The following is an 11,277-nucleotide window of genomic DNA, read 5'->3' on the forward strand; positions in this document are numbered from 1 at the left end:
TCCACACTCAGCTTCCAGCAGTTCATCAAAATTACTGTTTAATAATAATTTAAAAATAAAGAAAAATTTAAAAATAAAGATAATAAAATTTAAAAATAATAATAAAAAAATAAAGAGGGAGGGAGGAAACTTTGGGAGGTGATGGATATGTTTACGGCATAGATTGTGGTGATGTTTTCATGGATGTATATGTATATACAAACTCATCAAGTTGTATACATTAAATACGTACAGTTTTTGTATGTCAATCATACCTCAAAAGAGCAGTTTTAAAAATTACCATTTAATGTAACCAACAAGGACTTAATCTCCAAAATATACAAACAGCTGATACAACTCAACAACAAAAAAACCAAACAACGCGATCAAAAATTTGGCAGAAGATCTAAATAGACATTTCTCCAGAGAAGACATACAGATGGCCAACAAACACATGAAAAGATGCTTGACATCACTAATTATTAGAGAAATGCAAATCAAAACTACAAAGAGGTATCACCTCACACCGGTCAGAATGGCCATCTCAAAAAATCTACAAACAATAAATGCTGGAGAGGGTGTGGAGAAAAGGGAACCCTCCTGCACTGTTGGTGGAAATGTAAGTTGGTACGGCCACTGTGGAGAACAGTATGGAGGTTCCTTAAAAAACGAAAAATAGAACTACCATATGACCCAGCAATCCCACTCCTAGGGATATATCTGGAGAAAACCATAATTTGAAAGGGGGCATGCATGCTGATGTTCACTGCAGCACTATTTACAATAGCCAGGACATGGAAGCAACCTAAATGTCCATCGGCAGAGGAATAGATAAAGAAGATGTGGTACATATGTACAATGGAATATTACTCAGCCATAAAAAAGAATGAAATAGGGACTTCCCTGGTGGCGCAGTGGTTAAGAATCTGCCTGACAATGCAGGGGACACGGGTTCGAGCCCTGGTCTGGGAAGATCCCACATGCCGTGGAGCAACTAAGCCCGTGCGCCACAACTACTGAGCCTGCGCTCCAGAGCCCGCGAGCCACAACTACTGAGCCCGCATGCCACAACTACTGAAGCCTGCGTGCCTAGAGCCCGTGCTCCACAACAAAAGAAGCCACCGCAATGAGAAGCCCACGCACCGCAACAAAGAGTAGCCCCCACTCGCCACAACTAGAGAAAAGCCCATGCGCAGCAACGAAGACCCCAGGCAGCCATAAATAAATAAATAAATTTATAAAAAAAAAAAAAAAGAATGAAATAATGCCATCTGCAGCAACATGGATGGACCTAGAGATTACCACACTAAGTGAAGTAAGTCAAAGACAAATACCAGATAATATCACTTAATGCGGAATCTAAAATATAACACAAATGAACTTATCTACAAAACAGAAACAGACTCACAGACATAGGGAACAGACTTGTGGTTGCCAAGGGGGAGGGGTTTGGGAGAGGGGTGGAGCAGAATGTTGGGGCTGGTAGATGCACACTATCCATACAGAATGGATAAGCAACCAGGTCCTACTGTGTAGCACAGGGAACTACAATATAGTCAATATCCTGTGATAAACCATAAAAGAAAAGAATATTAAAAGGAGCATATGTATATATATGTATAACTGAATCACTTTGCTGTACAGCAGAACTTAACATTGTAAATCAACTGTATTTCAATAAAATTTTAAAAATTAAAAAAACTAAAAAACAGAATATGAAAAAGAATATATATACATATATATGTATGGATATAACTGAATCACTTTGCTATATACCAGCAACTAACACAACACTGTAAATCAACTATACTTCAATTTAAAAATTTTTTTTAATTAAAAAAATTACAATTTAAGTGTTCCTAACAGTTACTAGCTTTGGTAGCTTTTGCTTTCGGTAAGCTGATCTTAGCTGTGATTCTCTGTATCCACCTGCTTTTCCAGATTTCAGAGTGGCAGTCTGCCCTGGGACCTTAATCCTCTGATGGATCTAAAAGTTTTGACTTCCAGTTTGTTCAGCTTTTTCTCGTTGTGGTGATGGGAGGGACAACTTCCAAGCGCTTGATACGTGGGCGCTGAAACCAGAGGTCCCCCCTCCTGGGGTCTTAACAGATTTGCCAAAAGCCTGCCTTCCAGTCATGGAACAGAAGGAAGGGCAGACTGTTTTGGGGGCAGTGGGGGGCAAAGCCTGGAGCAGCTAACCTCACTACAGGTCCACTCAGAAGACCCTCCCTGTTCCTTGCAAGAGTGAGGTAACACCAGGGGAAACTGAGGTTCTGGGGAAAGAGTTGTGAACCACATCCCCAGGACGCATCTGGCTCCTCATCCCTCTGCCAACTCTGACCTTCTGGATCCCCCGATCTCCTTGAGGGACCAGCTTGAGCTGTAGTGGAGGTGGAAGCATGGGGTCATATGAAGTGGGTATGGGACTGAGGTCAGGCTGGCCAGGCAGACCCATCAAGCACTAGCTCTATCCTTCACTAAGTGTGACCTTGGTCACTGCACTTCTGGGGCCTCAATCCTTTCTGTAAGCTAATAACCGTATCTCCCTGGTACAACTGTGGAGAGGAGGGAAATGCCTGGCACTGAGCCTGGCATATCACAGGTATCATACAAACACATTTCCTTCTTCCCCCTCACAGGAGCCCCTGTCACCTTCAGAAGCCAATCCAGTAGCCCTGCCTTGGCACTGACACCTCACAGGTCAGCCCCACCTTTCCTCCATCCCACTCCAGCCCAAGGGCCAGCCAGAGGAGGGAAAGAAGGCAGGCTGAAAGCAAGTAGCTACTGTTCATGGAGTTATGTACCAGGCACTGTTCCTAGTACTTTATGTGTATTCACAGATTTAATCTGCACACACAAAATTGTATGATCTAGGAAATATTGTTACCCTATTTTACAGAAAAGGAAAATCAAGGCACTGAGAAGTTTACAACAATAATTCCAGTAAGTGGCGGAGCCTGGGTTTGAACCCAGAGTGCACATTCTAGGAAGAGAGGGGAAAGGAGTGAAGATCCTGGAACTTGAGAAGAGGGCTCATTAGAGGGAGAGTCCCTCCCATTGTATTATTGATACTTTGGCTGTGGGTTTTAAGGGCTGGAGGCTCCCTCCAGGGTCCTCAGGGGATGCTTGTGCTAACACGGGAGCCGGAGCCCCACAGGAGCTGGGCTGAGGCTGGTGCAGATCCCAGATCCTGTTATCCTGTCCCTCTGTGTGGCAGGAAGAGGCTGGGGCACATGCCTGTGTGCCCCACCCCATGCTTCTTCAACCCGAATGTGCACACAAACCCAGAGAGATCTTTTTAAAATGCAGATTTGTATTCAGCAGGTCTGGGGCAGGATCCTAGATTCTGAATTTCTAACAGTCTCCTGGGGAAGTTAGATCCTGCTGTTCCAGGGACCACATCTGAAGAAACAAGATTCTACAGGACCCTGCATCTCAGGCCCATCTTCTTTCATCATTCTTATTTCTCACACTCCACCTGCCTGATTCCCCCTGTACTCCCAGTTCTGGAGTGAGAGTTCTCCCCACCGCCACCTCTTATGAGGCAGGGCAGCCTCTGAAGGGCATTTATGAAAAAGCTACCCAGGGAAAGGTCAGCCCTGTAAACTAGTTCATCAACATGGGCCAAATGTGAGTTGGGCCCAGCATCTCCCATCACCTCTGAGGTCCCAGAACACTGGCTTCTGGCTGAAAAGCAGCGCTTATGTCACCTGTAAGATGGAGAGATGATGACAACCTGAGCTCACAGGGTTGATGTGGGGATTAAATGAGTTAGCACGTGGAAAGAGGTTAGCCTGGAAGCTGGCACACAAGAGGCACTCCTTAAGCATTACCTCTGAATTTTGTCAATAAATAACCAGCAAATGTGGGTTTGAAGTTGACTTACCGATAATGAAGTGCAGCGGTCCTCAAACTTGAGTGTGCATCAGAATCACCTGGAGGGCTTGTTAAACCACAGCTCTCTGGACTCCACCCCCCAGAGTTTCTGATTTAGTAGGGCTGGGGGGTGGGGGCTGAGAACCTGCATTTCTGACCAGTCCTCAGGTGATGCTGATCCAGGCGCCAATTTTGAGATCCTCTGATCTAGGGTAACTCCTGCCCCTGCCCCATGACGGGAAGCCTAGAGGCCAGGCCAGAGCTGGCAGTGCCAGGGCAGGTCAGGCCGAGAGGTAGGAGCCCTCCCGGCAGCCTGGGCTCCGAGGACACCAGAGAGGGGCTCATCTGAGGCCCAAGGCCCCTCCACAGGCCTCTCCTCCAGGCCCGTTCCCTCCTGCCTGGCCCAGCGCCCCGGCCCTCAGAAGGCCCCTCCACCCGTCTCTGTTTGCATTCCTAGAGCCTGCGTCAGCCAGGGCAGCGGGCATGTCTATGCGGGCAGGCCTGGCACAGTCCTGATGGCTGGCCCCACGCTCCAGGCCTCCTGGGCAGGCGCTGCAGTGGCCACGCAGGGCTCACTTAGCAGCCCCAGTGACTCACGCTTCCTCCCAGATTCCGGGAAATGCTTTCCTCCTGTTGCTGCTGCTGCTTTTTTCTTGCTTAATGAGAAGTTCTCTGCAGACTTCCATGGCAACCTCAGGATGGGGAGGCAGGGGGAGAAGGTGGATAAATCCATTCCCAAGAGGAGCCCCAAGAATTCCCATCTCTCTCTCACACTCACACACACACACACACACACACACACACACACACACACTCTTGCCAGCCCTGGCCTGAGCCCCCAACCCACCATGGAGCTTTGGTCCAGGAAGGCCAGCCCCAGAAATGCTTGCTTTTATTAAAAAGGAATGGCCTCACAAAGGCACGACTGTAGGAAAGGTTGTAATTTGCCCAAATAAAACTTAATTTGATCCATGAAATAGCTGTGGTTTATTGTGTAATAGATGTGCTATGTGTTTCAATTTAATAGAAGCCAATATAATAAGGGGCCAGCTGGGGCCTCCAGAGGCCAGCCTCTTTCCCACCACGCACAGTAGGGCCACACAACCCGCCCTGATGGCGGGACCTTCCGCCGAGAGAGGATGGAGAAGGGCTGGCCACAGGCTCCTGGCCCAGACCACAGAGGCCTGTGGGAGAGACAGCCCAGGGACAGACGAGTAAGAGTGCTTGAAGACCAAAAAAAAAAAAAAAGGGAAAGAAATAAAAACCACCCATTTCCCAAAGCAAGGCTGCGAGTGTGTGAGTCTGAGGAGGGGTTGTGAAGGCTGAGTTACTTTCCTGTCCCCTGCTGGAGTGGCAGGGCCCCACCAGGAGCTGTGGGAGAAAGAAGGATGGGCCTGTCACCTGGCACGTGTAGGTGACATGTCTGTCACCTGGCACGTGCATCACCCTCTGGAGATGCCTTCAGGGATGGTCCCTGGGGAGTGGGTAGCTGGCTCGGCCCCCAGAGCCTTCGTGTGCAGGGTCGGGGTGAAGGGGAGGGAGAGCCAGGGGATAATGGGCTTACTTGGGTACGGTGGGGCCCCCAGAGATGATCCAGTCAGCACCCCCCGCCCCCAGCCCACCCTTGCAGCCCAGAGAGGATAAGTGAGCTGCATAAGCTCAAACAGCCAGGGAGCAGCTCAGCCGGCTCTCGTTCCATAAACCCTTATGACACACTGGTGCTGGGTCCGGGACGGGGACGGGTAGGGTGGGATGCCGGGCCGGTCTTACAGATGCCAGGAATGTTGACCAACTGACAGAAACCAGTAGAGAAGGGAAAGTGGGTAGAAGGAGCGGGATCTCACATTCGTCAGCTCGGCATTGCTCCGAGCATGTCATGTGCATTATCTCATTTAATCCTCTTGACAACCCTGTACAGTAAGGTATTGGTGGCCCCATTTTTCAAATGAGGAAATTGAGGCTGGCGTGGCTTGTCCAAAATCACAGTTACCCCTGGACCCTCTGCTGCCTTCTGCGGGTGGAGACAGCATCCAATTAGCTGCACCATCACCCCAATTCCCTACTCCTTTCTGGCTCCTGGGCTCTGATCCTAGGTCCAGGTTGCTCCTGATTCATTCTCCCCGGGACTGCTTCCCTAAAAAGACCTTTATTTGGCTCGGTGTGACCTTGGACAAACATCTGAGCCTCAGTTTTCTCATTTGTAAAATGGGAGTAATTACACATACCCCACAAACGCTGTTCTGGAGATTAAATGAGATACCATATAAAAAGCACCTAAGCCAGGGCTTGGCGTTCAGCAGATACTCCTTAAATCCATCTATTTCAAACAATTCCCACTGAGAATACCATAAGCCAGGTAAGTTTTGGAAATTAGTTTAGGAGGGAGAACCACCTAGCTTTGAATTCCAACTCTGCCATTTACTTGCTGAGTATCTGGACAGGTTATTTCACCTCCCTGAGTCTCAGTTTCACCATCTGTAAATTGGACACAACATTACCTGTTTCACAGGATGATGGGATAATTAAATGAGATAATAGATGGCGCTCAATAAACGATAGTTATTTCATCATCATCGTCATTATTCTCTTCCTAAACTCTCCTCTATGGCGTGGCCTCCAGCGAGTAGGAACAACAAGTCTAGTGCAATGCTGCCCCATAATCCTGCTTGAGCTGTGTCCCCTTTCCCCCAAAGACTTCTTAGTCTATCTGTGAACTAGGGTTTCTGCACTGAGGCTCTGAGAACCCTCTGTATCCTGAGCACACCAGAAACAAATCACACATGAACCCAATGACTGAAAGAACGGAAAGCAGTTACCCTGGAAGCACCTGCAGGACATGGTCTTCTGTTCTTCCAAGGAAATGTCCTCTCTTTGCCAAACCCACTGTTGGGCTGAGAAGGGTGGGTCTGTGGGGCAACCGGAGGGATAGGAGCCTCGTTCGTCAGGGTGGGGTCTCCCAGGAACAGTAGCCAGGAGGTCTTCTCTGAAAGTCAAATGAAAGGGGAGATGCACCCCATCACCTCTCTGGGAACTGTGGGCATGCTCCTCTCCTCCCCTCCTGCCCTGCCAGCTCCCACCTGTGCCTGCCAGATGGCAGCGAGGCCAGGAAGCCCAGTTAGAAAGCCATGCTGTGGCCTGGTCATCTAAAGCCACAGCGTGAGGCTTATACGAGATTGGAGCCCTTGAGACTGTGACTCACCCAAGGTCACAGCAGATTGTGTGCGTGTGTGTGTATGTGTGTCCACATTTCCCAGTATGTCTTGTCGAGTTCCCTTAATCTCAGGACCTTGCAGAGGTGCTACAGGGGTCAAGGGAGCCAGTTGAGCCAGTGGAAGTACACTATACAAATGTAAGCGTCATTTATTGTCATTTAATGCAGTCAAACTTCAAGTAAGCAGAACACTGGCAGATAGAAATGTTTAATTAAGACAACACCAAATCCCTTTGGTTCAACATTTATAGTGGAGAGTCTTTTTATAATTATAATTTATAATAAAGTTTAATATAATAAAGATAATGCATGCTTATTGTAGAAAATTTGAAAAATGTGAGAATGTATTTTAAAAAAAAAAAGAATGCAGAAACCACCCCTAAGTCCACAACCCAGGAATATTCACTGGTTATATTTTATATACATGTATATGCATTAATATCACAATATTGATATGTATGTATATAGTCAGCACTTTATATGTGCCAGGGACCGAATTCAGTGCTTACTGCATTATTTATGTGTATATATATGTAAATGAAGTATTTTACATATATGTAGACGTATCACCTGCTTTTTTCCATTTGGCATTATATCATAACTTTTCCAAATAATTGAAAATATTCTAAAACATGATAATTTTTCTTTATAAAAATAACACATGCTTACGGTAGGGTAAATAATTCAGAAAAATAGAAAGTGGAAAGAAAAAACTCTCCAAGTGCACTTTGAGCTCCCCTCCCATTTTCTCAGGCACAAGTGCCATCAGCAGTTAAACATGATTTTTAAAGGCTGCATAACATTTTGTCACATAGATGTGCCATCATTTCTGTCATTCCTTATTTTTGGACAGTTAGACTGTTTTAGAAATTTTGCTGCCATAAAAAATGAGTATTTCTCAGGAAAGATCCCCAGAGGCAGAACTGCTGGAACAGAGGGCATAAACATTTTTAAGCCTTTTGATCCATATTGAGAAACTGATTTCCTGAAAACTGCCCCTGTTTGCAAGCCCTTCAGCATAGAAAGAGAACATTCATCTTATTCATCACACTTCATCTCAGCCCCGTTGAGCACTATTTGTTTTTTATAGTCCTGCCAAGGTGATAAGTGAAAAATAACATCTCGCAGTTTTAATTGAGGTTTTGTTTTCTAACGAGTTTAAACATATTCTTAGTCACTTACTTTTAAACATAAACATAAACTTAGTCACTGTTTTTTTTCCTTTTGTTAATTTTCTTTTTGTGTCTGCTGCCCATTTTTTTTTCTACTGAGGTTCTTAAATTTTTTCTTTTTGATTTGCAAGTGCTCTTTACATATGTGTTGTTATTTTAATTATATTTATGGGATGTTTTGATGTACAGAAGTTTCCAATTTTAAGCACACAAATATATACGTCTTTTTCTTTATTATTTCTTCCATTACTGCTGTGCTTAAAGAGACCCTTCCAAGAAAAAAAAAAGAGACCCTTCCCATCCAGAGATCAAAATCATGAACATTTTATTCTAGCTATTTCGTAGTTTCATTGTTTTCACATTTTGCAGTCTCATCCATCTGGAATTCATTCTGCTCTATAGGGTGAGGTGAAAATGGAGCTATTCACTCTCCTCCCCTCCCCCCTCCTCTATCTCCTTGTTTTCCCCAGCACCACTCGTGAAGCAAACCTTCCTTTCTAGGGGACTCTATGAAGTGTAGCAGCCCTGGCACTGGGCCGTCACCACCTGAAGACACCCCCAGTCCTCCAGCAATACCTTTAACGTATATACATCAGGCACCAGGGCTCTCTGTCCCCCACTGGGGACACAGAAACCACCATAGCACCATTACCACCCTCAAGCAGCTCACAAGTAGAGAGAAAACAGGCCAATCAACAGACAAGGACGGACATCTGGGTGCTGTGTGAGTCTCCGCAGGCAGGTTTACCTGGGCCAGGTGAAGGGATGGCTGTTAAGGGATGGGTCCCAGAGGAACTGACAGTGAGCTGGAGCATTGAGAAGTGAACATATTAAAGGACATAAAAGCACCCAACAAACAGGTGACCCAAGGGGGCCTGGGTGGGAGAAGATGATTCCCACCATCCATTTGTAACACATGTGTGTATCTCCTAATACATACATTAAACACTTATAAGGTGACTACTCTTAATGACAGGAAAGGAGTTGGACAGTTAAGCACTGGAGCAGGTGAAGGGTATCTAGGAGGAGGGAACAGCTTAAGCAAAGGCTTGGAGTCACAAATCAGTTTGGCCTATTTAGGGACCACTGTTGGTTCAGCCTCAGGAGCGTGAGGGGACCAAAAAGGGCCCGATACATCCCATAAGGGGCTTGGACTTTGATGGGCAGCCAATGGATGGCTTTAGGCAGAGGAATGACTTGCCAAGCTGCATTCTAGGAAGGTCCATCTGGCCGCAGTGTAGCGAGGGGAACAAAAGGAGCTCCTGGAGGCCTGTGGAGGGACCCATTATAAGGCGGCTGTGGCAATGTCACAGAAAGATTACGATGTGCCAGAGCCATGGTGGTCTGGGGCTGCCCCTTCCAGCCTGGAAGTCTGTCCTTGAACAAGTTCAGCCTGTGCACACCTGGCCTTCAGTCACTATGAGATCCCACCCATGAGGGAGGATTCTGGGCCCCCTCGGCCCAGGCCCCAGACTCAGCGTGCTTGGCTTCTCTGGGGGTGAAGGTCAAGGATATAAAAACCACGGAGCCCAAAGGCAACCAGAGTCTGAAGCAACAGCAATCTCAATCGAACCCTAGCTCTATCCCTTACCTCCCGCGAGACCTTAGGCAAAGTACTGAGCTCTTCCTAGCCTCATTCTTCCATATATGTAAAATGGGACAGCCATACCTATAAAAAGTGGTAGTGTGAGAGTCCAGTGTGAGTATTCCATTAGATCGTGTATGTAAGGTCCTCGCCTGTGGGAGAGGCTCAGTTTATATGTCAGTACAACACCACCGCCCTAAAGAAGACAAGTGTTTTAAAACGAGAGCTTAGAAAAGGCCCTGCTTAACCCAAAGGAATGTCCAGGATTTCGGGCACAGGAAGGCAGGTGGCATCGCAGCCGACAAACTACAGCTTATAAAAGAACGCTGGCCCAGTTTCTGTGTCTGACTAGCCCTTTCCACTCTGCTTTCTCTCCATCCCAGCCCTCTGTCAAGCCCTTATTCTCTCCTAAGTCACGTCTCAGACCACATCAATGCTCCCATCAGTACCTCTAGTTTTCCAAAGCACTTTCCTGCTCCTGAGTTCATTGGTTCCTTGCAACCACGCTGTCAAAGCAGGCCTTAGACCCATTTCACAGATGAAGAAACTGAGACCATCCCCATATGGGGAGGAGGTGTTAGTGAGCCCCTTGGCTACTCCATGCTCCCCTAGTCTTTTTAGCCTCCCAAGCATGGTGTCCAGAGCCAGGGCACAGGCTGAGAGGCATGAAAAGCTATGAGCCAGGGTCTGTGAGGCACATGAAAGAATCCCAGTGCCTTGGCTGAGGGAAAGCTAGTGAGCACTGGAACAAGAATCAGATAGACCCAGTAACAACCCAGCACCATCAGTTGGCTGTGTGACCTTCAGGTGATCGCTTGACCTCTCAGAGCTTTTGGTTCTTATCTATAAAGCAGGCATCATCCCACAGATGCTGAAGCACTGCCGTGGGCATGCAGTGAGAGAACTGGTGGTGTATTAGTTATTTACTGCTGTGTAACAAATTGCCTTGTTTTTAGAGAAACTATCTCCCGGAACTAGTCAGTCCAACCTGTCCCGTTTGTCAACACCACCAGTTAGATGGCATTTATCAGCCTGACCAGATGCCTGAGTGATGGGAGCAGACATTCAGAGGTGCTGACAGGTGTTCTGCATGGGAGGTGCAGGAGTTGGGGCTATCTCATGCTGTTTCTTATAACTTCTTGGTTTGGGAAGGTTAAGGGAAATGGCGATCAAATTATGGTCAGAGCTATCTGGCGGCAGGTGGTTAACCAAGCAGTAAATTTAAGGCATGCGCATCAGTGTGGGAGGGTTGTACGGGGTGCTGTCCATCGTGAGGAAGATCCTGGTGTCCAAGGTGTTCCCTTCCCAGGTGCTGGGTTGCTGCTCTTCCTCCACTGCCAGAAAAGCTGCGTGTTCTCTCCCAGTGTCTATACTTTCATCTTTTCCCCACTCATCCCCTACTTGTACCCAGACCTTTCTCCCATAAGGGCCAGGTACGCTAGTGACAGGGCATT

This window comes from Delphinapterus leucas, chromosome 2 (assembly GCF_059928025.1).
Source record: "Delphinapterus leucas isolate spDelLeu-1000000601 "Yukka" chromosome 2, BTC_Dleu_Yukka2, whole genome shotgun sequence".
NCBI lineage: Eukaryota > Metazoa > Chordata > Mammalia > Artiodactyla > Monodontidae > Delphinapterus > Delphinapterus leucas.